Source organism: Pelodiscus sinensis, chromosome 14 (genome assembly GCF_052426305.1).
Source record: "Pelodiscus sinensis isolate ZL-2025 chromosome 14, ASM5242630v1, whole genome shotgun sequence".
NCBI classification, from domain to species: Eukaryota; Metazoa; Chordata; order Testudines; family Trionychidae; genus Pelodiscus; species Pelodiscus sinensis.
This window is the reverse complement of record NC_143065.1, coordinates 20,430,937-20,458,296: the sequence shown is the minus strand read 5'-3', so window position 1 is coordinate 20,458,296 and position 27,360 is coordinate 20,430,937.

Sequence of the window (27,360 nt, the reverse complement as noted above, 5' to 3'; positions counted from 1 at the left end):
CACACATGCGGTCCCCAAATCAAATCAATACGCTACATAGACAGGATCCCCAAATCACCACATCTGAAGTCTGAACATGTATAGATTTAGGCTGAGGTAAAGCCCTTCAAGGAGGCTGGGCATACAGTTGTGACAGTGGGTTTGAAAATCCCACCTTAGTTTCCAATTAAAGATTGGACCATGTTATGAAAAATGGATACAAATTTAGATGTAGCTCTGAACATCTCCAAATCTTAGCAGGGCAGGTTCAGCTCTTTTACCTGGGCATGACTCTACTTCTAAAGTTTACTTTGAAGTAGAGATGAAACAAGTGAAAAGTTTATCATGTAGCAAGAAATACAACTGAAAATGAGGGGATTTTGCATAATAAAAAGGAGACCTTAAAATAAGGAAAGGCCTCACTACAAAGATGGGATCTTAGCTTGATTCAGGCTCAGGACTGAGGCTCTCATCATGTTAGGAGCTCTAATGAAATAACTCCAGTACTCCACAGACCTCTGCTAAAGTCAAGATTAAGGCTAAAGTTTGTGAATGTTAGTGTCCAGGCTGTGGGGCTGACAATCTCCGCGGGCCCCAGGGCAAGGTGTGTGTGTGGGGAGGGGTAGCTTTGTGCCCCCAGAAGGAGTGGGGCTGAGGTCAGCCTTCAGCACATGTGGTGCAGCTGACATGGTGCTCTGGCAGCAATTCAAAGGGGCCTTGCGCTTCGACCACTGCCACTGCTACAGTAGCAATGGCAGCAACAGGGAGCTCCGGGCCCCTTTGAATTGCTGGGCCTCTTTGCTCCCCCCCATTAATGTCCAGGGCATTATAGTACATTTAAAAAAAAATCCAAAGACTTTCACTTTAAGGTAGAGCCCTGCATGGATACCAAATTTGTATCTGTATCCACAAAAATGAGCTGTGGATATCCACCATAACAGCTGCGGATATGGATGCCCAGGGATATCAAGTGGCTATCCGTGGATTTGCAGGGCTCTGCTAAAGAACTACCTAACTGCTAAATATAATACTCACTATGCAGCAAAGTAATGAGTGAATCCACAAAGACATTATGATCTCTCTCTATATATAAAAAAGTTTTTCCTGCTGGGCAACAAAATGACATCATTATGCTCTCATGCTGTCTGGCTACAAAAGCTGCCAGAAAGGTGGTGGTGAGCATAGTGAGCAGTGGGTGCAGCCCCCTAATATATTATTAAAAGATTTTGCATCAAGCTATATGAGTACTGGTTTGAATGGCAGCCCCATGACAGTTTGAAAAAGAAATACTTTGAACCACAGGCTGGTAACCCTGCCTTAACATAAAGTATGTGGCTATAATGCAGATAAAGCATTCAGCCCTTCAATCTGAACCCTTAGAAAATTCCTATTGCCTAATTAGGATTTTCAGGATTGGTCACTACCATATTGTTAATTTCCACCGGTATGTTTTTAGAATGGTAGGTAAATAGCTAAATTAACACAATGTGTTGCTAGTTATAGTTACATTGAAAACAACAGATTAAACTTTTCAGTTGGTGAAGTAAATGAAACTTGCATTAATGCGTCCATAACCTTTAATTCACTGAATTAGGGATTTCCCAATTAGCGAAGAAAGCTCTTCCTGGAAAAGTGACATGTGAGCATTTACTTTCTGTTTAAAGACTTTTTGGATTAAAAGATATTGGAACGGATAACACCACAAAATTAGTTTTTGCTCTGATTGCAAGGTTAAGGCTTCTGCTGTTGCTAGGATATAGTACCCTATCACAGACGATCTTGACGGTGAAAATTGGTGCCTTAATTTCCCAGTGGTCCATGCTACTTCTGACTTAGGCCTCATTCTGGTTAATCACACTGTCATTCTCGCTACAGATTGCCTTTTGACATCTTCATCTGCAAAAAGATTCTACAGTCGAGACTGACGATGTTGAGTCAATTCAGTGTTTCAATAGTGATCAACACCTATCCAGTGGTCAAGTTTACTGTTTCTTATAGCAGAAAGAGCCTCGCTAAAGCATGAGTAATATTATAATTAAAGAGTTATTCCATTTTGCAGAGGTAGGTGTCACCACATCTGCTCAAAATGAAATTGGAATATAGTGATTGCACTTAGTTCATTACACTGCAATGTCAAGAACCATTTAACAAGTGACCAAAAACATCAAAGACTTTATTCATTCCTCACTTATATTCTTAACATCAGTGTAACTTGAATGGAGTTTCTCCTGATTCACATCAGGGTTACTGGAAGGTGGATCACACCCCGTGTTTTCTTACTGTATATATTCAGATCTGAGTGATAGCTACGATTCCATCAGTTTAAATGCCAATGAATACCTTTGAATTCTGCAGTGACATCATCATAGTGACATCATCTGCAGTGAGATCTTCCATTCTGCATACAGTCAGCGAGCAGATTGCGGTGTTACCATACAATTTCTGTATTAATTTCATTCCAAAGTTCCAGATCAGGACTTTGGCTAGGGACACATTTGAAATATGTCTCTCTCATACCAATGCTGCATAGGAAAGGGCAGCTTACAATATAGTAGGATATAACATACAGTCAACAGAGCATGCCCAGAGAATATATCACTGCTGTCAAAATGTTATATAAAAAGCCTTTCAAAACCTGACAATTCTGAGAGAACAGGTTTCTCCTGAAGTGTAACACATAGGGATTTCCACATAGGATCCAGCGAGTACAAGATCTAGAAGACTGAAAAGAAGCTATATGCCTGTAAAATGCTATTAACAAAAATGCTATTAAATAAGATGTTAACAACACAAAAACTACACTAAGCTTCTCTATCTGCAATTCTTTCCAAGTCAGCTAATTTGCTTCCAAACACAATCTCAGCTATTTATTTATACTGTGTCTATTTATTTATACTGTGTTCACAATTTGCATATCTTTTTCCGCCTTTGTTTCTGAAAGAGGCTTTTCTGAAATTTGGCCCATTTACACGCGGCCAAATTTTGGAAAAAACTCCTCTTTCGAAACATCCCTTATTCCTTTCACAGAGAGGAATACAGGGATGCTGAAAGAACACATCCGCTTTTTGGGAAACTGTTCCGAAAAAACGGACACATTCCTTGGACACCGCAGAGCTTTGCAATCTAGACATAGCCTGTGTCTTTCATCTCTGTCTCTGAGCATCAGCTTGATCCATCCCTAATAACTGTATAGCTTTTGTTTTAGAAGATACCATGAGCAGGAAGTAAAGTTGTAATGATAGAGACACGCATCAAAGTATAAATGTGCTATTTAGCTTTAGGTGGGAATGAACTAAAGGCATTTTAGCATTTTAAATAATTTATTAACATTTCTTTGAAAAACAGATGCTCCCTCATTAACACTGTCTCTCTGATATCTGTTGTATGTATTATCGATATCTCTTTTGGTGCCAGTTGTCTTATGTAGCTTCCCATAATTAAGAACGTGTGTCCTTTTTGCTTCAGAAAACAGCAGGGACAGAAACAATGTGGGAGAACAGCTGAACTGATTTGCAGAAGTTATCCCAACAATTACTGTTACTTGAATAAAAAAGCAGTTGACTTAAATAGGCTGGTGCCTTCAAACACTGTCTTCAACAGACAGCAGTTCATTTTGCTTATACTTCTGTTTCGACACAAGCGGATTAACTTAAGGAAAATCTGCTCTACATGAAGTCTGTAGGGCTGTTTTGTCATTCTCATTGGGCATATCCCCATTTAAACCAGGGAAGTGTGACAGAATCTGGAGTCTAGTCAGAAAAAGGGAAACTGGGTACCCCCAGGACTTGGAATTGATCAATAGGACGAGTGAGATAGTTAAATGAGTCTCAGCTGTACATTGACAAATACAGAACTGGAACCAGTCTGGCTCACCTCTGTGGTGGTAAAGTTAAAATAGGTATTATTTATAAGAATACATTTAGGCTACATCTACACTGGCATGAATTTCCAAAAATGCTTTTAACGGAAAAGTTTTCCGTTAAAAGCATTTTCGGAAAAGTGCGTCTAGATTGGCACGATGCTTTTCTGCGAAAGCACTTTTTGCGGAAAAGCGTCCGTGGCCAAACTAGACGCGGATTTCCGCAAAAAAGCCCCAATCGCCTTTTTCACAATCGGGGCTTTTTTTGCAGAAAACAGTACTATGCTGTCTACACTGGCCCTTTTGTGCAAATGTCTTTTGGAAAAAGACTTTTGCCCAAACAGGAGCAGCATAGTTTTTCTGGAAAAGCACTGATGATTTTACATAAGATCGTCAGTGCTTTTCCGGAAATTCAAGCGGCCAGTGTAGACAGCTGGCAAGTTTTTCCGGGAAAACTTGCCAGTCTAGACACAGCCTCAGTGTTTAAGCTTCATGAAATGCTTATAAGTTGGTGCAGGCATTAATCTGATTTATAAATCTGCATCCCATGTTAAAAGGTAACATTTAAGTGTTTGCTCCATAACTGTAAATCGCCAGAGAAGAGAGAAACATTAATGAATGTGAAATATTCATTTCCAGCAGGAGGTATTATCTCGTGCCCAACAAAATAAGCCCTGTTACAACCGGACAAACCCTTGTGGGACATCAAAGGACAAAAGACTTTGATGATTGCTCCCCACCCCTACCATGAAGCGAAGATATGTAGCTAAATTTCCAACAACTAAATGTACAGTTTGAAGCAGAAGCAGGGAAGGAATGAAAAGCTCTAAAAAGGAGGAACTGTATGTTTTATGCTGCTTGGATTCCGAGGGGCAAGGATTACTAAGCATAAGCAAAAGATTCCCAGGTACTTGGCCTGTCTTAGCCCTCAAGAAAATATAGAGGTTGCTTAATATAAATGTTTCAATTACCTTTTCCAACTTAAGACTGTAACCCATGTGTGTATGTGTATGTTTACCTACTTTAACCTGGTAAATAACTCTCTTATTTCTTTTCCAAGTTAACTAATCTTTTGTTACTTTATTATAGGATTGGCTACAATTATTGTCTTTAGTGTGAACTCTACGGTACAATTGGCTTTGGGTGAGTGACTGGTCCTTTGGCATGGACTACAATCTGAATATTATCCTGATTTTAAATGTAAGGGACCATCTATCACAAAGGCAAGCTTAGGTGATAAGATGGTTCAGAATACTCACAAGAACTATCTATGGGTATGTCTACACTGCTACCCTAATTCGTACTAGGGTTAATAATGTAGGCATTCGAAGTTGCAAATGAAGCCCGGGATTTAATTATCCCAGGCTTCATTTGCATCTTGCCAGGCACCGCCATTTTTAAATCCCCCTTGGTGCGGACTCCGTGCCCGTGGCTACACATGGCACAGAGTAGGTAGTTCGAAGGAGTAACGGTAGCCTAATTCGAACTACCTACTCTGTGCCGCGTGTAGCCGCGGGCACATAGTCCTCATTAAGGGGGATTTAAAAATGGCGGCACCCGGCAAGATGCAAATGAAGCCCAGGATATTTAAATCGTGGGCTTCATTTGCAACTTCGAATGCCTACATTAGCCACCCTAGTTTGAACTAGGGTGGCAGTGTAGACATACCCTATGACTCCATGGTTGGGCTGTTATAGTGCCTGAGGAGTTTACACTAGGTTGGTGGGCTCCCCCTCACACCTTGCCCTGGGACCCACGGTGGCTGTCAACCCCACTGGCTGGACATTAGCATTCACAAACTCAAAGCCAGTTTGGGGTGTTGCCCTTCTTTTATCGTCTGTCGTGTTCCTGAGGCACTGTAGGACAGTTTGACAAAATGGCCTGGAGGTTCCTGAAAGGAGACATGGCTGGTAAAGACCCCACTAAGGCAATAGGAATAACCAAGCTGGTGGAACATAACAGAAAACTAAACCACATGCAGAAGCCATGATGAGTAGTGGCCAACAGGACTAATGGGTCAACTACATTGATCAACATGTGTGACCCAAACAACATTCAGTTTGAGTCTGAAGATTCTCCCTTGAGAATGTTCCCACTCTAGGGCTGTACATGCAGTCTGTGGAGCTCTGTGTGTGGTATGGGAGGTATGAGATGTCACAGCCTCATTACCCCCAGTTTATTTCTTAATGTTTTAAGCATCACTGGCTCTTTGTTTTAATTCCCTTTAATGGGAGGGAGAGGTAACAGAGACTCCCCAGCAAGCTCCAGAAGGAGACCTTTTTGCCCAGAGAATATAAATGTCATGAAGTGGTCATGTATGAGTTAGGGTCTGTTTGTGTGATGGGACAATGAATCTGACTGTGTTTGGAAGGGGCCATGAATGAGAATAAGTGTGTGAGAGAGTATGGTTAAGGCCATATGAATAGGTGTTTGCAAGAAGGGTCGGTGAGTATGAATGGATATCTGGGACAGGGTTCACAATCACCTTCACATCTCACAACAGCCATAGGGTACGTCTAGACTACAGAGGAAGATAGAAGCTGCCACTGTCAATCTTCCAGGGTTCAAATTAGCAGTCTAGTTAAGACCACTAATTCGAAGTCAGAAGGGCACTCCAATCAATGCTGGTAACCCTGCTTTCATGAGGAGTAAGGGAAGTCGAAGGAAGGGTACATCTAGACTACATGGCTCCGTCGACAGAGCCATGTAGATTTGTTGTTTTGGCAAAGGCAAATGAAGCCGCGATTTAAATGATCGCGGCTTCATTTACATTTCCATGGCTGCCGCGCTGAGCCGACAAACAGCTGATCAGCTGTTTGTCGGCTCTCGTGCTAGTCTGGACGTTCCCCCTGTCAACATCAAAGCCCTTTGTCGGCAGCCCCGGTAAACCTCATTCCACGAGGAATAATGGGGCTGCCAACAAAGGGCTTTGATGTCGGCAGGGGAGCGTCCAGACTAGCGCGCGAGCCGACAAACAGCTGATCAGCTGTTTGTCGGCTCAGCGCAGCAGCCATGTAAATGTAAATGAAGCTGCGATCATTTAAATCGCGGCTTCATTTGCCTTTGCCTATGTGTCTAATCTACATGCCTCTGCCGACAGAGGCATGTAGTCTAGACACAGCCGAAGAGTGTTCTTCCTTCAACTTCCTGCAGTGTAGACTGCACCAAAAGCCGAGTTAAACTACTTCGACTTCAGCTATGCAATTAACATAGCTGAAGCTGTGTATCTTAATTCGATTTTTTCCCCATAGTGTAGACATATCCATAAAAACATGGTAGTTTCTTCCTGAGACAACAGAGACTTGTGCTCTCTTTGCCCTGATCTACACTAGGGAGTTCTTTCGAAATAACTCTTTATTTTGAAATAACAAGCAGAGTGTCCATACTACCAAGCCTGTTATTTTGAAATAAAGAACTGGTTATTTTGAAATTACAACTCCTGCTTTCCATGGGGAATAACGCTTATTTCAAAATAGTGGTAGTGTGGATGCTCCACTGTTGCTATGTCGAAATAAGTATTCCCCAGAGTCATTCAGAGTAATTTCTTCCCAGTGCTTACTGGGGCTCTAAATCGAGGTAGCACATCCACATTAAGAAAGCCTGCCTCAGACTAATTTCAAGGATTCCCCATAGTGTGGACATGCTATTTCAAAATAGTTATTTCAGGAGTTATTATTTCAAAATAAGTTATTTCTAAATAATTTCCTAGTGTAGACACGCCCTTTGACTCCTCTTTGTATGTAAAGGCATGGGTGAGACCCTGGGAATATTGGTCGATAGTCAGTTGCTTCCAGAGCAGACTGATATTCAATCATTCACAACATCCATTAAACCTCCAAAGTCACTACACTAATATGTTCAGCTATTTTTCAGGGAATTCAGTTACCTCAGCCATCTCTGCTGGCACAGAGCTGTTTCTGCTGACTCCCTGGTAGCCATACCAGGTAAGTCCTGTCAGTGCCAGCCTAGAAGACAAATGAGTTTAAGATACTCCTTGACACAAACAGAACTAGGAGAAGACAGAGAAGTCCTATAAGGAACAAACCTAGAAATAGTTAAGGTCAGAAATAAGCACTGGCAGGAAATTTAGTTTATTATTTAAGTTGCTAATACAGGAAAGCCAGGAAGGGGTAATCTTAGACTCTAGTATATGTGTGTGTGTGTACTTGCACATGTGTGTTAGCAGCAGGTTGGAGCTAACCTTTTATAGGAAGTCAAGGCAGCGTACGTGGGATTCTCCGAGATCCCGTCTGGGGCTCCTCATATTTGATACTCCAAATTCTTGGCTAGGATTGCTTATTCTACCAATAGTTTTGTGTTTAACCCTGAGTATTTATATGACAGACTTGAGTAAATATACTTCTGTAAAGAAGATTGTGCAAAAGGCATTGCTAGTGTAATACTGATATAAACATAAATCTGAGAAAATATTCTTTACACATTTATTCCAGCAGTGCAAAAGTCAAATAGGATTGTAGGAGTACAGAGAACAAGCTATTTTTTCTTTCTTTCTGAAATAACAAACAAGACTGTCAAAGATATTTTTAACTAAGCTCAGAGACACAACTGGTCAAAAAGGTTGTCAGTTAATATCACTACAACCAAGTCTGCCAATTCAAATGTCTCATGTGTAAAGATGCCGTTTTCTCTCTGCAGTGAAGCTAAAAGTGATATTCCATTTCAGACCAAAATAATCTCATATACACCATACAGCTGGTCCACAGACTCATGATAAACTATGGAAACCCTAACTATTTCACCGGCACTCTGCCCACTATTAACCTACCAAACTTGTACACAGGTTTCAGATCACCATGATTTTTTTCAGATAATAACCTGCCAAAAATGCTTTCATCCCACATATAAGAAACTTACTTCCAAAATTGTTAGGTCTGTGGTTCAAGCAACCCTGAACAGATGACAAATTTAAAATCTAATAAATCAAAAGTCCTGATAGATCATAAAAGCTCAGGCCTTAAAACTGCAATGTTTGTAGGGACATAAAAGCTTCTTATATTGTGTTTACAAATCTTCAAAATTCATCTCTCCCTTTGAGGCCTGCATAGTTGAATTCATAACGTTAAGAGAGGTTGGTTCTACAGGAAGAAAAAGTAAAAAAAAAAAATTAGCCACTAGAACTTCAAAATTCTCTAGAAGTTTTCTAAGTATTTCTTTGCATTATGTGACACTAGAAGATTTACCCAGTGTTGCTCGGGTCCTCAACTCAAATAACTTTTGTTTTTCTTCATTTAAATCATTGCTCTGGGGTGGGATAAGGGATTACGGGTTGAGTCTGCAGGCCGTTCCAAGGAGAGAGAACAACCCAGGCCCACTCTTACTGCAGCAGCTTGGGGCTAGATGAGAAGTGCCTGTCCATTGCCACTGCAACTGCAACAGGCACACCTCAGGGGGTGCGTGATCCCTGGCTGGGGGACAGACACACACACAGACTCACAATCAGACAAACTCTCTGAAATACATAGTAGATAGCTATCCCTTTTTCCACCCCTGCCCTTTGCTGGCCCAATGGGGTTGTAGCTGTCCTGGTTCCCATCTCTGGCTGCTTGCTGCCCCCCTGTCATCATTCTACAGTATAACTGTCCCTGCTAGCAAAGCCCTCCCTTTGCAGTTTATGAGAAACAATCATGTTCCAGGCACATCCCATTGTCCTGGAAAAATCATACCCTTACCTTGCTTTAAGTTATAATAAGAGGAAACTGAATACTAAATTTGGTGGTTCTAGCTCTTACTGTTTAGGAGATGTTCTTGAACAAACAGACACGCAGACAGACACATTCACAGATAGACAAACTCTCTCAAATATGGCGAGGAGTCCTGTGGCACCTTAGGGTATGTCTACACTACCCTCCTAGTTCGAACTAGGAGGGTAATGTAGGCATACCGCACTTGCAAATGAAGCCCGGGATTTGAATTTCCCAGGCTTCATTTGCATAAGCCGGGCACTGCCATTTTTAAATCCCAGCTCGTTCGAACCCCGTGCCACGCGGCTACACGTGGAACGGACTAGGTAGTTTGGACTAGGCTTCCCAGTCTGAACTACCATTACTCCTCATTCCATGAGGAGTAACAGTAGTTTGGACTAGGAAGCCTAGTCCGAACTACCTAGTCCGTACCGCGTGTAGCCGCTGGGCACTGGGTTTGAACGAGCCGGGATTTAACAATGGCGGCGCCCGGCTTATGCAAATGAAGCCCGGGAAATTCAAATCCCGGGCTTCATTTGCAAGTGCGGTATGCCTACATTACCCTCCTAGTTCGAACTAGGAGGATAGTGTAGACATACCCTTATAGACTAACTGAAGTGTAGGAGCATAAGCTTTCGTGGGCAAAGACCCACTTCGTCCGATGCATGTAGTGGAAATTTCCAGAGGCAGGTATAAATATGCAGGCCAGAATCAGGCTGGAGATGACGAGGTGGATCCAATCAAGGAGGATGAGGCCCACTTCTAGTAGCTGATCTGGAGGTGTGAATTCCAAGAAAGGAGAAGCTGCTTCTGTAGTTAGCGAGCCATTCACAGTCTTTGTTTAATCCAGAGTTGATTGTGTCAAACTCTCAAATATATAGTAGATAGATAGATAAAACAGCTGCTGGGAGGAATAAAATGCTGCAAGTGGAGTGCAGAGTCCCTATTGAAATCAACAGGTTTTGCTTGTATGGTTCCAGGAGCAGGACTGTGGTAGTTATCAGTGCCTCTTTGAGCTGACCAGTATAACCCTATTGTGGCTTCACTATATGGAAGGAATGTCTATGTTGCAAAAGCGAGTGTTTTCTTAACTTTGTGAGTTACCTTACGTTGAAATGGCAGTGAAAACACTGCCATTCCATTTTTTCAATTGTATTAACAGAGCCAGTGCAATCCCCAGGTTCTCTATACCAATGGTTCTCAAAGTGCGGTCCACAGACCACTAGCAGTCCGCAAATGTCTTGTAGGTGAGCCACAGGCTTAGGGCTCACCCCCACTGCAACGGGGTCCTGTGCCAGTGCTCTAGCCCTATGCCTCCTCCCCCACAATGTTGGAGCACCGGTGCCAACTTAGCTTCCCGCTGCATGGGGGAGAGAGGGCAAGGGGATTGAGGCTTGCAGGGGAAGGAAGTGGCTCCATATGTTGCCTCTCCCCCTCTCCCTTACCCGGAGGCTTTCCCTGCTGCTCCCATTGGCTGGAATAACAGCCAATGGGAGCAGCAGGGGGGTGGTGCTTAGGAGTAGCAGGAAGCACAGAACTAGGTGATCACTGCCCCATCCCACTCATTCCCAGACCCCAAACCTCATCCCCCTCACATATCCCTCCCACTGAGACCCTGCACCTCAATTCTTCTCATATACTCCCTCTTGCTGAGACCTTGCACCCCAACCTGCTCACACACCCCCTCCTGGCCAGATACCCCACCCTCAGCCTGCTTCTGCACCCCACCTCTGAGCCAGACTCCCCCCCCCCGGACCCATTTTGTCATCATTGGTGGTTGGCTGGTGGTCTGAAGAAAGGTCTGCATTGAGCGGGATGGGCCATGGGTCAAAAAAACTGAGAACCACTGCTCTATAGGCTTCAGCCTGAGCTGCTAACCTGAGTTGCTGTGTCTTCACTGCTATTTCTAACCTGAGTAAAAAACATACTCTTTCTTGCAGATTAGACATACCCAGAGATAATGTGTTCACTGCCAACATGTGCTAATAAAACCCTGATACCATTCTCATAATATTTGGAAAGACTAACATAACATATCTTTTTAAAATGTATTTTCAAAAGCACTCTCATACCACCACAAAATAAAATCCAATTTCATCTCCCTGACCTGACCTTGGTGAGTTCCCATGATACAGTGCATTGTAAGACCTCCGCAAGAAGCAGACCTTTCCACACAGTATGTACCAGCTCACTACTTGTCCTCCTTCCTTATTGCCCTATTGATTGCCCTCTTTCATTTACAAAAGAACGCAGCACTTGGGGAGGAAGACAAATGGCCAAGGGAGTCTGCCTTAACTCCTCCCTCTTTCCTAATGAATGAGGAAATAGGGATCATGGAACAGGATTTTGGGTCAGTGCCAAGCACACCTACTAATGAAAAAATAACAACAGTTAATGCACACTCAATGAAGAGGAAATCTGCATGTGCTCATTCTCTGTGCTGAGCCAGCTTGACTGAGCAGCAAGCATCAAATAGAATTATCCCTTTTTTAACTATATGCTTTAGAAAAATTCATACTTTCTTTCTGCAGAAATCACACTTTTATTTTGGAGCACAAATAGATGTAAAGAGCGCATCAACAGGCAAAATATGTTAGCCACTTCGGCAACAATAAGATAATTTTGTAGTAAAAGTCATTCCATAAAATTTCAGCTACGTTCTTGCCTTTTAACAGCTATGTAACACTAAGTTGTCTAAATGTAGAATACTTGGGAATTCTTATTTCCTATGTTCTCCCTACAAGCTTGGTCTGTTCCCCTTTTCTTGCCTTTATGATTTATGACAGGAAGTGAACACAATAATTAACCTCCCTCTGTTCAGCAACATTCTGAAATGTCTACTGAAGCAAGATGACACTTTCAAATAATCAGATAATCATTATTAATTCATTTGTATTCATTTTAACAGTAGTAATCTTGATGTACTAATGTTATATTAGTGTGGTTGGTGCTCATCTGGGCTTCTAAAGAAATTCAAAAAGACACTGAAATGATCAAGAAAGGATAGATTAACAAAATAACACTCAGGAGAGAACATGAAGATTTTTTTTCCATTTGAAAGAAATAGATGTGCCTCGTTCTTTAATTTGTCATTTCTACTATGCAGGATATAGTTTGCCTTAAATTCAGTCTAATTAATAAGTATTGTCTATAATAAATCAGTGTTTTGTTAAAATAAGTTATATGATATATGGATAGTCAAAACCCCTTGGCTTATAGTGAATTTCAAGGACTGCTTCCAGATAACCATGTGCTTCTGTGATCAATGCCGGTCAGGTGTACACAATTAGTTTTTCCAGTAAATCTCACATGTGCGCACTCAGGTTTTTAATCCTTGGATCCCCACAGAACAAGCTTCTTTAACCATTTGCAGGCCACATGTTCTGAAAAGATGTAAAAACGCAATTGATTTTCTAACTCTGTGAAACAGACAAGCTTAAAGAGGCATTCCCTGTTTTGTATGATCACAGATATTGTCCTTAAAATTTGCTTTGTTTGAACAAAGCACCTCTGAGAGTGTAAAATGACAAATGTATTTTATGATTTAAGTAGAAAAAAATGACTGTTTTCATTTCATTGTTGACCTATGTTTCACCCTGCTCAGTGTAGACCTTTCCATGGATCAGCAGCCAACCACCCATGATGACAAAATGGATGCAGGAGTGGGCTGCAGGCAAGAGTTCTGGCAGAGAGGTGGGGTATGTGAGCGGGGTGGGGGTGAAGAGTCTCAGTGGGAGGGGTGTATGAGGAGGATCGAGGTGCAGGGTCTCAGTGGAAGGGGTGTGTGTGAAGCGGATGAGGTTTGGCGTCTGGGCATGAAGGGGATGGGGCAATGATCACCTGACTAGGTGCCTCCTGTCACTTCCAGACACCGCCCCCTGCTGCTCCTATTGGCTGTAATTCCAGCCAATGGGAGAAACGGGAAATGCCTCCAGGCGAGGGGGGAGGGTGAAAGGCAGTATGGGAAGCTGCTTCCTTCCCCTGCAAGCCTTGTCCCCCCCTGCAGTGGGAAGCCAGCACTGGTGCTCCAGCCTCATGGGGGGCGGGGAGCATGGATCTGGAGCAGTAGCTCAGACTCCCTGCTGCAGGGATCTGAGGGGGTGAGTCCCCAGCCTGTGGCCTACCTGTATGATTGTTGCAGACCACTAGTGGTCCATGGACCTTGCTCTGAGAACCACTGATTTAAAGCCAACCTAAATCATATGGTGCTCAAGACCAAATTCTCATTATAATCATATAAAATGTCTGCTTGTAGTCACTGAAAAATGAAGTCAACAGGATATGGTCACTAAATAAAATCTTTGGTGAAATGCTGACTCCATTTAAGTCAATGGGTGTTTTCCCATTCACTTCAATGTAGCTAGGATTTAACCCCTCATGAATGATGTCTTCAAAAATAAATCTAAAGGACAAGATTCTGCTCCCATCACAGACAATGGGAGCGGTGACACTGACTTAACTGGGACAGGTTCAAGTCCACAGTTGTTAAGTCACCAATTGATGGATTTTCTAATCAATTTATTTTTTCCCACACTGCTTTTACTTGCCTGCATGATCACTTCAAGTCAGCCAAGATCACAAGGTTTCTACTAACCAAGACAAAAAGATGGTGCCTGCCAGCCACACATCAAAGGAACAATTGTGACTCATATTACCACCTGCCAAGAACCAAATGGTGAACACTGTGCCTAACTTCCAGTTATGGAACATTTCTTCTACTAACATTTTTTGCTTACTCCAGTTCGCTAATTCATCTTTGCTTCAGTTCAATTTACAAGTGAGATCACACTAGGGCTGTGTAAGATATAGATCACTTTGGATCTAAAATGAGATATGTTTAAAAGGAAATCAACTCAGGAAAGAAACATGGCAATGAACAGTATTCTATTATACCAGGCAAACAAGTGAATTCTGCTTCTGGCACATACAGAAATAAATACTCTACACAGGTCGTAACAAAGATGGCACCATGGTAACAGAAGAAATATATTGAAGATAGCAATGTTTTATATAATGATTGCCAAATAAAATGCAAAAATTCTTAGAAACAATGAAAATTTAAATTTTGGACTCTGATTCTCACTTGCACTAGGATTGCCTTGAACCTCCCTGTCAGTGAAAAGGTGTCCTTAAATAAGTGTAAATTTTACCTCCTCAGGATTGTGTGGTTCAAAAGAGAGTTACAATTCAAGAGGCCAGATTTCATAACAGATTTAGGCCACCGCCTCCTCTCTTTGTATAGCTATATACAGTTTTACAGACATCCATCTGAAATGTATTTTGCACTGTTGGTAATTCGGAAACCTGCTGAGTATAGATAGCAAAGGCTTATGGAAATACAGTACAATTGTTGGAAGCATATGAGTGAAAAATTGACAAGCAACAAAATAAATCACCACATGAATTACAATAAAATGTTGTCCTAAAATGAAAATTCTGGAAATATCAGTGGGGCTAAACAAGATGAATACTCAAATTATTGATGGTACTTTATTAAAACAATAAAAGAGATAGAATTAGCATACTTCAAAGTGTGTCTTTAAGGGTTAAATCATAGAAAGCCTTATAGTGCTATAAATAACCAAGCAGTGGTCTCAAATAAACACAGATTAAAATTCCTTTACCTTCATTCTTTATAGATTTTAGCACTATATTCATCTACAGTGCAGATTCACAATGCTTTTGTTTCCATAAGTTTCCACAAGTTTCCATAAACTGCAGGGTCAGGTTCAAAAGCCACTGAGGTTAATGGAAATAATCACATTGACTTCAGCCTTGGATAAAGCTTTTGAACTGCATATATTGTATATATAGGAAAGAAGTCATTCAACACTGAAATGCAGCCACTTCTGGGGATGTGTGGCAATTAAGAGGATTGCTATCACATGGCACAACAGCTGTAGAAATTAATATCCATCAAAGACAAAGGCAAATTCCCACTGTTAAGGAAAGTATCCATTTTATAGTCATGGCAGCATTTTAGCTCACATGTCACAAAAGTTATTTCCTCAGGCATATTACATATACAAACTGGAACTGTTGCATGCAGACTAGTTTCCCATCTGTTCAGCTCTTGCCAAATTTACAAGCACAAATACAGAAGTGTGCACACCTTTGTGATCACAGACATTTGAGTCCAGCCAGAAATGTGGCTGTTACTGAGTAATGAAACAAAGGAGATAGGAGCTCTGGTTTTTTTTAAGGTCCTATCCAAAAGACCCATACCCTCAATCCCACAGCTATCAATCCTTATGCTAGCAAAAGTCCCACTGACTGTAAGGGCTCGTCTACACTGGCCCCTTTTCCGGAAGGGGCATGTTAATTTCAGAGGTCGTAATAGGGAAAGTAGGAATAAGATCCTCCGGAAAAGGGCGCTTTTTCTGGAGGATTGGGGCCAGTGTAGACGCTCTTTTCCGGCTTTTCTAAAAGCCGGAAAAAAGCGGCGGACATTTTTATTTAAATGCCGCGGGGGATATTTAAATCCCCCGCGGATTTCCCTATTACGACCTCTGAAATTAACATGCCCCTTTCGGAAAAGGGGCCAGTGTAGACGTAGCCTAACAGTTTTGTCTGCATAGGCATTGTAAGATTTGGCCTCTAATACACTACAAAGAACTTATTTGATTTATTTCCAAGGGTGAAGAGTTAACTGTCCAGGGATTCACACCTTTAAATCGAAGGTGTGATCGTATTTCATAGAATCATAGAATACTAGAACTGGAAGGAACCATGAGAAATCATCAAGTTCAGTCTCCAGGCCTCATGGTAGGACCAAGCACCATCTAGATCATCCGTGAGTGATGTCTGTCTAACCTGCACTTAAATATCTCGAGATGGAGATTCCACAATCTCCCTAGGCAATTTATTCCAGTGTTTAATCAGGCTGACAGTTAGGAAGTTTTTCTAATGACCAACCTAAACCTCACTTGCTGCAGTTTAAGCCCATTGGTTCTTGTCCTATCAACAGAGGCCAAGGAGAACAATTTGTCTCCTTCCTCATTGTGACACCCTTTCAGATACTTGAAAACCACTATCATGTCCCCTCTCAATCTTCTCCTTTCCAAACTAAATAAGCCCAGTTCTTTCAGTCTTCCCTCATAAGTCATGTTCTCTAGACCTTTAATCATTCTTGTTGCTCTTCTCTGGACCTTTTCCAATTTCTCCACATCTTTTTTGAATTGTGGAGCCCAGAACTGGAGACAATACTCCAACTGAGGCCTAATTAACACAGAGTAGAGCAGAAGAATGACTTCTTGGCTACGTCTACACTGGCTGCCTATTACGGAATAGGCATGCTAATGTAGCACTTGGGAAAAGGCAAATGCGTGGGGGATATAAATATCCCCCGCAGCATTTGCATTTTCATGGCCACCGCTTTTTTCCGGCTTGTAGATAAGCTGGAGAAAAGCGTCCAGACTGGCGCGATCCTCCGGGATAAAAGTAGGAATAAGAGATCCTCCGGAATAGGGCTTTATCCCGGAGGATTGCGCCAGTCTGGACGCTTTTCTCCGGCTTATCTACAAGCTGGAAAAAAGCGGCGGCCATGAAAATGCAAATGCTGCGGGGGATATTTAAATCCCCCGCGCATTTGCCTTTTCCCAAGTGCTACATTAGCATGCCTATTCCGTAATAGGGGCCAATGTAGACGTAGCCCTTGTGTCTTGCTTATAACACTCATGTTAATACAACCCTGAAATCATGTTTGCCTTTATTGCAATAGCATTATAGGGTATGTCTAAACTACATGGCTCCGTCAATGGAGCCATGTAGATTTGTTTGTTCGGCAAAGGGAAATGGAGCCGGGATTTAAATAATTGCGGCTTGATTTAGATTTAAATGGCTGCCCCGCTCTGCTGATCAGCTGTTTGTCGGCAGATCGGGGCAGTCTGGATGCTCCCCTGCTGACATGAAAGCCCTTCATCGACCTCCCTGGTAAACCTCATCCTACAAGGCATAACGGGGAGTTCGATAAAGGGCTTTCAGGTCAGCGTGGGAGTGTCCAGACTAGTGCGCTGAGCCGACAAACAGCTGAGCAGCTGTTTTTCAGCTCAGCGCGGCAGCCATTTAAATTTAAATGAAGCCGCGATTATTTAAATCATGGCTTCATTTCCCTTTGCTGATCAGCCTAATCTACATGGCTCCATCAATGGAACCATGTAGTTTAGACACACCCACACAGTTAACTCATATTTAGCTTGTGGTCTACTATGACCCCTGGGTACCTTTCTGCAGTACTCCTTCCTAGACAGTCACTTCTCATTCTGTATGTGTGAAACTGATTGTTCCTTCCTTAGAGGAGCACTTTGCATTTGTCTTTATTAAACTTCATCCTATTTACCTCAGACCATTTCTCCAGTTTGTCCAGATCATTTTGAATTATGATTCTATCCTCCAAAGCAGTTGCAACCCTTCCCCAGCTTCGTATCATCTGCAAACTTAAAGCATACTCTCTATTCCAATATTGAAATCGTTGATGAAGGTATTGAACAGAACTGGTCCTAAAACTGACCCTTGCGAACCTCACTCGTTATGCCCTTCCAGCATGATTGTGAACCATTAATAACTACTCTCTGAGAACGGTTATTCAGCAGTTATGCATTCACTTTATATTAGCCCCATCTAAGTTGTTTTTGCCTAGTTTATTGATAAGAAGATCATATGAGACCATATCAAATTCCCTACTATATTCTAAGTATACCACATCCACCATTTCTCTCTTATCCACAAGACTCATTATCCTATCAAGGAAAACTATAAGATGGATTTGACATGATTTGTTCTTTACATGCTGGCTGTTACCTATCCAGATGTTCGCTGATTAATTCCTTAATTACTTGCTGAATTATCTTTCCTAGCACAGAAGTTAAGCTGACTGGTCTGTAATGTTCAGCGTTGTTTTTATATCCCTTTTTATAGATGGGCACTATATTTGCCCTTTTCGAGCCTTCTGAAATCAAAGACGATAGTTAAAGGCTTAGATAGCAGCTCCTCTATCAGATCCTTGAGTATTCTAGGATGTATTTCATCAGGCCCTGGTGACTTGCAGACATCTAACTTTTCTAAGTAATTTTTAAATTGATAGTCTCAAGTTTTCTGGTTATCATAAATTTATCAGCATGCTCAGTTTTAAATAAAAATATGAATATGATGAACAGGAAGCTCTTAGTGTGACTTTTTAATGCCTTCCTTGGACTTCCATAATTCTTCAGCATTAGTATGGTTAGCATAGGAATAGAGACATCTTTAAGTCAATGAGAAAGAGCAAAATCTAACCAGTCACTGTCCTAGCATTAAACAGGAAAAATGTAGACCAGAAAACATTTGAAAATAAACATTTTGTTTATTATTTGTCAATTGTTTAAACCTGACAGGTACACATTTAAGTTTATACTTTTTCTAAAGGGAAAAGAACAACTACCAACTAATGCTTTGCTTGTTCAGAACTCAAGTGTGTTGTAAATGCACTGTGCAGCATATTCTCTGTGCTTTCCTTCATATGTTGTGATTATGTGTTCAGTAAATAGCATCCAGACTATAAAGACCTTGTGAAATCAAGCAACATTAACTCATTAAGTCAATAATTCATGGATTCTTTTATCTAAAGTGGCAACATCACACCATCAATTCACAAAACAGCCACTTCTCTGAAGTGTATGTGATGATAATAATGGATTTTCTAACAATACTCTCTCAGAGCAAGGTCACTGCGCACAGATGCAGTGGACACCATGATCTGACCTAGGTCAGCAAAACAAGCTTTATTATTGAACCTAATTATGAACTATCAAGATAATGGTCCGGACTAAACTGTTTCCTAGGGGATTATTTAGAAACTAGTCAGCCATTTTAGATTTAAATGTACTGTACAGACCATCACTTGCAAAGTTGCAGCAACTGGTTTTGGTACCATGTACTCTAGGTACAGTATGTGTTTGCTTATGGACACACACATATGGAATTTTAAACATACATATGACTCCCACAGAAACCATAATTCACCCACACTACACATATTAGAGTTGTCAGTGCACACCCAAGGTACCCGAATGAGACCCTACGTCATATTTACACTAAAGGGGAAGGTTGACTTAAGATATGCAACTCCAGCTACATTAATTATGTATTTTAAATCACAGTCCACAAAGTGGGAGGTTGACAGGAGCAAAGTCTCCCATTGTTTTCCCTTTCTCCTCATGAGAAACACGTGTACCAGCACCAATGGGGGCACCCTCTGAGTTTGAATTAGTGGGTCTTCACTAGACCCGCTAAATCAAATCCTAGAAGATCAACTACAGCAGTGTCAATGCTCCACAGTGTAGACATGGCCTAAGAGGGGGAAACATGAGCAGAGGAGAACAATGAGATGTATAAAGTTTAACCCACCACAAGATGGCACCAAATTGGACCAGTGCTCCTTCCTGTGGAGACTTGTTTTGAGTTTGACCTGGATCTCAGAACCAGCAGAGCATCACAAGCATTGCTTTTAGAGCAGTTGCCTCATTTCTGTGGATGCCCATCTGGTTTTGGAGCTATCCATCAGCGGACAGTATCACAGTGTGACTATTATGTCTACCTTCAGAACATTATGGCTATGTCTAGACTGGCCACAAATTCCGGAAAAGGGATGCAAATCAGGTAAGTCAGCATAGGGAAATCCGCGGGGGATTTAAATATCCCACACGGATTTAAATAAACATGTCCGCCGCTTTTTTTCCTGAAGGAAGGAATAAGAGATCCTCCAGAAAAGAGCTTTATTCCGGAGGATCGCACCAGTCTAGACGCTTTTTTGCCGGCTTTTCCCCAAGCTGGAAAAAAAGCGGCGGACATGTTTATTTAAATCCGCGAGGGATATTTAAATCCCCCGTGGATTTCCCTATGCTGACTTACCTGATTTGCATCCCTTTTCCGGAATTTGTGGCCAGTCTAGACGTAGCCTATAAGTCTAAAACTGATTCCTTTGGGTAGATCACAGAAGATGAAACATGTGGTATGCCCCTGATTAGTTAAGTTTATTGCATGTGGTCAAGCATGGAAGAAGTCACTTTTGTGTAGCAAAGCCATTTTCTTTTGATTTGAGTTTATTACTCCAGCTGGAAAAAGTCATTAAAATGTTTGCCTTCTCCTCTGTCTGCCATTCTCTCATGTATACTGAGCCCTCTCACTATATTATGCAGGAAGTCCCCAATTTATGAACGGGTTGTGTTCCAAAAGTCCATGTGTAAGTTGGTTGTATGGAACTTAAAACACCTTATCCCACAGAAACAATGTTATAAATGGTAGTTAGATCTCCAGGTTAGCCCACAGAGGCCTATGTAACCCATAATGTAGCTGAAATACTGTATATTTCCAATGAAAAATACTAGAAATTGTTTTATTTAACCTAGAATGCTGGTGCTTGAGGAAAGGCAGGTTTAATTAGAGGAAGGTGAGGTAGGTGGAGATTCTGAAGGGGATTTCTGGGCATCCCCTAACCACCATCCCCTCCCTACTGGCTTTATGCTAGCTCCTGCAGCCAGCCCTATCCCCCTGTTGCCCCTTCCCCTCCACAAGCTGCACTCAGCCCCTGCTCACCAGGAGATAGTGAGCAGTGCAAACGCAGGTACTCTGGAGAAACAGTGGGTGGCCGTGCAGCTGGCAGTTGGAGAGAAGTGGCAGTTTCCCCTTCAAAGTGTCGCTTCTCTCCAGCCCCTACTCCTCTGGAATCATCCAGCCATCACTTGTGCTGCTCACCCCCACCTGTGCCTCTTGCCTGCTCCCCAAGACTGCATGTGAGCTCTGCTTGTATGTGCAGATGTTTGTAACTCGGGGGGCACCTGCATTTCACCTCATGTAATTATAGCTGTGTGTTAAAAAGGAGCACTTTCCTGAGATCAGAGTTCTTGGTGTGTTAGAAGTGAAGCTAACCCCTCAATACTGCTGCAAGGACAGATCAAGTTCTGTACATATCTGGGGGTACATTCTCTTCTTTGTACCTCTTATCAACCAGCATTGACATTCTCTGTAGTAAATGGTTTAATTCCTGTAGTAGACCCTCTGATTTTTGTGGCACCCACTGCTAAATTCTGCAGTCAACTGAAGATTCTGTGGCACAGTTAACTGATCGTGAAAATTTTCCAGAACATGTGATTTTAACAAATTTTAATGTGTCCTACAAAATTGACATAAAATATTTGTACATATATATATATGCTCTCTTAAGGCATCTAATACATCTAGAAACTTTCCTGATTTTTGCTGCAGCAGAGGAATAATACCTAAAAAGCATAGGTTCTGAAAAGCTGTTCTTGTTACTTCACTACCTTTAGGCTTCAAAATAGTCATATTCCTGGAAGGTGAAATGATAATAGCAGATTTTTGCAGCCCATACACCAAGTGTGAGCAAAGGCAGGGAATGAATAACTAGCATATATATAACCTGCTGGAAAAAGCAGATGATTACAGGGTGAAACCACTTGCAAAGGTGAAAGCCAGTTAAAAACAATAACAACAGGGAAGAGGTAATTTTTTTTTCAAAACCAGGAAACCCCTTGAGGGAAGTTTGAGAGAACGGTAGCAAATACACAAAAATGGAAATCATGAAAAGCCAGAGAACCCCAGGGGGAAAAATACAATTATAGTAGGCAACCATATGGAAAAGAAAACATTCATAGAACCAGCATATCTTTTGGAAGAAGATATGAGTACACGGTTAAAAAATTAATTTAAGAAAGTGATACTGAAAAGATATGGCCTGATCCTCAGCTGGAAGTCAATGGAGCAATGCTAGCTGCAGATTCATCCCATAAAAGGGAAATACTTTTTCAGTTATTTTTTTTTAGATGGTATATTATTAAAGAGGCAAACCTTTTTGGCTGATAGCTGTGCAGTGTTATACTCCAACTTCCTTTCTTACAGCATCAGTCAGGACTTAGGGTATATTTACACTAGCCCCCTAGTTCGATCTAGAGAGGCTAATGAGGGCGACCGAAATTGCAAATGAAGCACGGGATTTAAATATCCTGCGCTTCATTAGCATGTTCCCGGCCAGTTGCCATTTTAGAAATTGACTAGCCCTAAGTAACTGCCCACGTCTACACGCAGCAGTGAAACGGGATTCTGAATTAAAGCCTTAAATAGAATTAGCTGGTAAACCTCATTGCAGGAGGAATAACAGCTAATTTGAGTTAGGGCTTTAATTCAGAATCCCGTTTCACTGCCGCGTGTAGATGCGGACAGTTACTTCAGGCTAGTCAATTTCTAAAATGGTGACTGGCCAGGAACATGTTAATGAAGCATGGAATATTTAAATCACGTGCTTCATTTGCAATTTCGGTCACCCTCATTAACTTTCCTAGATCGAACTAGGGGGCTAGTATAGACATACCCTTAAACACTTAGGAACGGGCCTTTGGACAATTTGATCAACATTTTCAGACTTGGGTATTTGCATGTAGGCATTTAATTCTATACTGGGCATCTTAATTAAAGCTTTTTTTCCCACTACTGCTAAACATCTACAACTCTCATGAACTTCAGTCATATATCAGATTGGGCAGCTGCTGGAAAATCAGACCATGTTGACATAGATGCCTAAATATGGATGTAGAGGTCCAATTTTAGGCACCCAAGTATGAAAATGTTGGCTTTCACAAGATCCATTTAAGTTCTATTGTGTTTACATGCAATTTGATTTGGAAGGAGACCATGGATCATAAGATGGCAGTTGAAATTGTTTCAAACACAAAAAGAGTAATTATTCTGTGGCATAACAGAGATTTCTGGAATACTAGTATTACTAAATATAGTAAAAGTGTAAATATACTGGCTGAATTCTAATCTCACCAACTAAATTCCACGTTATTCCAATAAGAACTTCTTATAGGAATAAAGATAAACCAACACCACAGACTGTAGTAAAGGAACCACAATAAAAAACAGAGCCTCCACATAATTCTGGAGGATACTGGGGAAGTTTTATTGCTCTGAACAGCCCTGGAAAAATTGGTTCATATTCCAGCCTTGCAGAATAGTGACATTGAGTTCCCAGCCATGTTTCATATAAAGCATTCAAAACGAAGATCTTCTCATGTGCTGTGGCATTAGTGATCTCATGTCACTAAGAACACAAATATGTGTACATAGTGCTTTAAAAGATAAAAAGATCTTCTCCCCTTACCCTTGTACCACATATACATATATATCCTTGTGATACAGTGACCTGTCTGCTAGCTAGTTGACTGCCCCTTCACACCACAGGGAATTGCATTTCACAGGGTGGAGATGTTATGCCTAGAAGGCTTGATCCAAAGTCCACTGAAATCAATTGGACTTTCCTTTGACTTCCCTGGGCTTTGGCTCTGGACTATAGTTTGTTAAGCACTCTGTGAATACCAGGAATTGAAAATATTGTAGGCAGAATATTATTATGATGAAGATCAACATTTGTGAGTATTTGTTGTAAGTTTCTCAGGAAAGCTATTATAAAAAGTCATATAAGAACAGGCATCTAGTATAAGCAAATACCTAGTGTCATTCAAAAGATTCAGGAAGAAAATACATTTTGGTATAAATACACGTAGGCTATGTCTACATTGCACTCTCTTGTGCAAGAACATATGCGAATATTCATTGCCATGCCTCATTTGCATACTTAATAAGCCACCATTTTTGCGCAAGGGACTTTTGCACAAGAAGAAGCCGGCTACACTGCTCCTTCTTGCACAAATAACCCCTCTTGTGCAAGAGCCTTCTACTGCTTATTTTCAGGCAGAATGGCTCTTGCGCAAGAGGGGTTTTTTGCACAAGAAGGAGCAGTATAGATTGCAAAAATGGCAGGTCATTAAGTATGCAAATGAGTATCAGTGCACCTCCTTTGCATATGGTTTTGCACAAGAGAGCACAATGTAGATGTAGTCATAGGGTTAACATATCATAGGTCAACTTTTTCTCTGCCCCATGACATACTGGTGCTGATTCAGGCTTGCATACTGTACCAGCAGCAAAATACATGATCTAGAACAGGCATGTCCAAAGTCCGGCCCGCGGGCCAATTGCGGCCCGTGTTCCGGTTTAATACGGCCCCACAGGTAATTTGGCAATATCTATCTTTTATGGCCCCCAACGAATCCATATGTATTGAGATGAATACATTGTAAAATCTCAGTTAATGTCAGTTGGTCTAAATCAGTTATAAATATATTTGGACACAACACATATACTTGGTGTTATGTTCCTGTTCATATTTTTTGAACTTAAAAGTTGACAGACAACCTTTATTACCAATAATATGTAATGTACTTTACAATGTTCCTGACATATATTTCAGCTTCCTGGATTTTTTTTCATCTGGCCTTCAGATATGAAAGGCAGAGTGATTTAACACCTGTTTAGATTTGTCATCCGTGTGACGAAATGAAAAGTATGCCGTTTGCAATAAACTTTGCATAAAATAGTTAATTTGCATTTAATTTTAATGGTTCAAAGAATGTCAGGCAAAATGGTCGGCCCTCACGCATGTTCACTTCATCAAATCTGGCCCTCTTTGAGAAAAGTTTGGACACCCCTGATCTAGAACATTATCTGATGTAGTCAACCGGTGGAAGGCATGTCACGTTTTGCCTATGTCTATCCCTGACTGCTGTTTCAAAATGGAAGGCCTGAAAGTTGTGTTAGGTTTCTGTGCACATTTAGCTGGGTATGATTCCTCTATAGTTATTACATCTTAGAGAAGGATGTAAGGAAGGCAAGACACACCACACTGAATCATTTGTAAGAAAGAGGCTGAAAAAAACTAGTTTGATAGTTCTTTGAGCATCTTTTCATTGAATTTCAGGTTAAAGAAATGAAGAATGTATAAAGACGATACAACTGTTGATAAATTAGATGTATGTTTTATTATTACTTTGTTCATTGTTTAAAGGTTCCTCACAACTTAATTGGAGACTAACCTTTTCTAACTGCTAGTACGCAAGAATCAAAGTGCTACAGTTACTAAATACAGGAAGAGTGTAAATATACTGGATTAATTCTAATCTCACCAACTAATTCCACTTCATTCCAATACATTTATTTTTGACAGAAATCTGTCCATTTTATTAAGTACAGACATATGGAGTAGCATTGATTAAAAACACATAGCCTAATTCTTCATTGATCTATGACTTGTGTAGCCATTTACACCACTGAAAACATGCGTGTGTGCGCGTGTGTGTAAAAATACCAATTCAGGATGGCATTTTTCTTTAAATTTTTCCAGAAATTTGATTACTTTAGAAAGACCAGTAGTGACTACTACAGATAAGGATGCAAAACCATTTTAATGTAATCTTCCAGTTATTTATTTTGACACAAATATGGGCAATATTTTTATAAATTTGGTCTTTCCTTTAAGATTATTTCTATTTTAATTTGAGCAAAAATTTTCATCTACTTTTGAGTAAGAGGAGCATGAAAAAAATCCATTTACCCACTATAAAAATTTGCAATCGTATATTAAAAGACTACATTGTAAAGAATATATACCAAGTGACAAAGATAAAGTTGTGGATTCCAAAATTAACCTTTTCAGAGTCTGACTGCACTACATGTGTTATGACCATGAGGGATGGGCAGCAGTCTGGGGATTAAGGGGTTAACTGTACCTAGCCAGGTAGCAGTCAGCCAATAGAAATGCAGATAGGGATTTCAAACTGGGATAAAGGAATTTTTGGTTTTTCCCTCCTTTGTCCCTGAGCAGTTTTTCTCTCCAGATACTGAGGGGGACAGACAAAATGTCTCTCTCCAAAAAAAGACTGTTCTCTATCTGTAAGTAGGATAAAGTTTAGATAAATCTTTTGGGTCTTATTGTTTTATGGTTTGGGACTGGGAATCTGATGTCTGTAAATTTAAAAATGGGATTTCTTCTCCTTTGTAACTAAGCTTTTGGCCCATGGGGGTCCCCCATGAGTATATTAATTGGTGACTTTTCCATCTAGTCATTATGCTTGTAACAGGAGTATTGTGGTGATAATAAAAGTTCTTTCTTTTTTTTATTAACCTAGTATTGGTTAATTTTTTTGTGTACTGGTTTTACTTTAGGGCTGAGATTTCCCAAGTGTTCTTTTCCCTGGTTTTCTTACCATTACTTGCATGGTGGCAGCGGATTTTTGACCTAGATTTTGGGGGGAAGCTTTATTCTAAAGCCTGGAAAGATAAGGTTTTGGGGTACTTTTGTGGGCCCCCATTTCTGCATTCACCGTGCCAGAGTGGGGAATCAGCCTTGACAACATGAGTTACATAATCCTTGATAACATCCTTATATGGCATGTCACAGATTGCATACCATTAACACATTGCTTTATTTGTTAAATATATAGTACTTGACAATATGGCTTTATGAAGGAGGCATTGCACCAGTTCTTTGCTTCTTATTCAAACAATTACATTGTTCCAAAGCAGGGCATGCTGTAACTAAAGTTAAAAAATTAGTTCTATACATCCCTAATGCACAACATTCCCACAAAATTGTTTGCGACTCTTATAATGACATGTCCAACTTAGACCATGTTTACACTATAAAATATGTCAATCTAACTTATGTTGGACTATAACCACTGCTGTTATTAAATCATTTGTGTGTGAATGCACTTGGCTCCTTGTGTTGCCAGTGTGCTTCCTCACTTTGCATCTACTGTAATGTCAAAGTGGGACATTGAGGATGGCTCCTGAAAGCCACTAACAGTCAATATATGAAACACAGTGTCTACACTGTGTCAACCTAATTACACTGACCATGATTCTATGTTTTTGGGGGAAGTGGTGTTACTAAATAAGCATAAAGAAGCATTTTCATTGGTGGGAGCC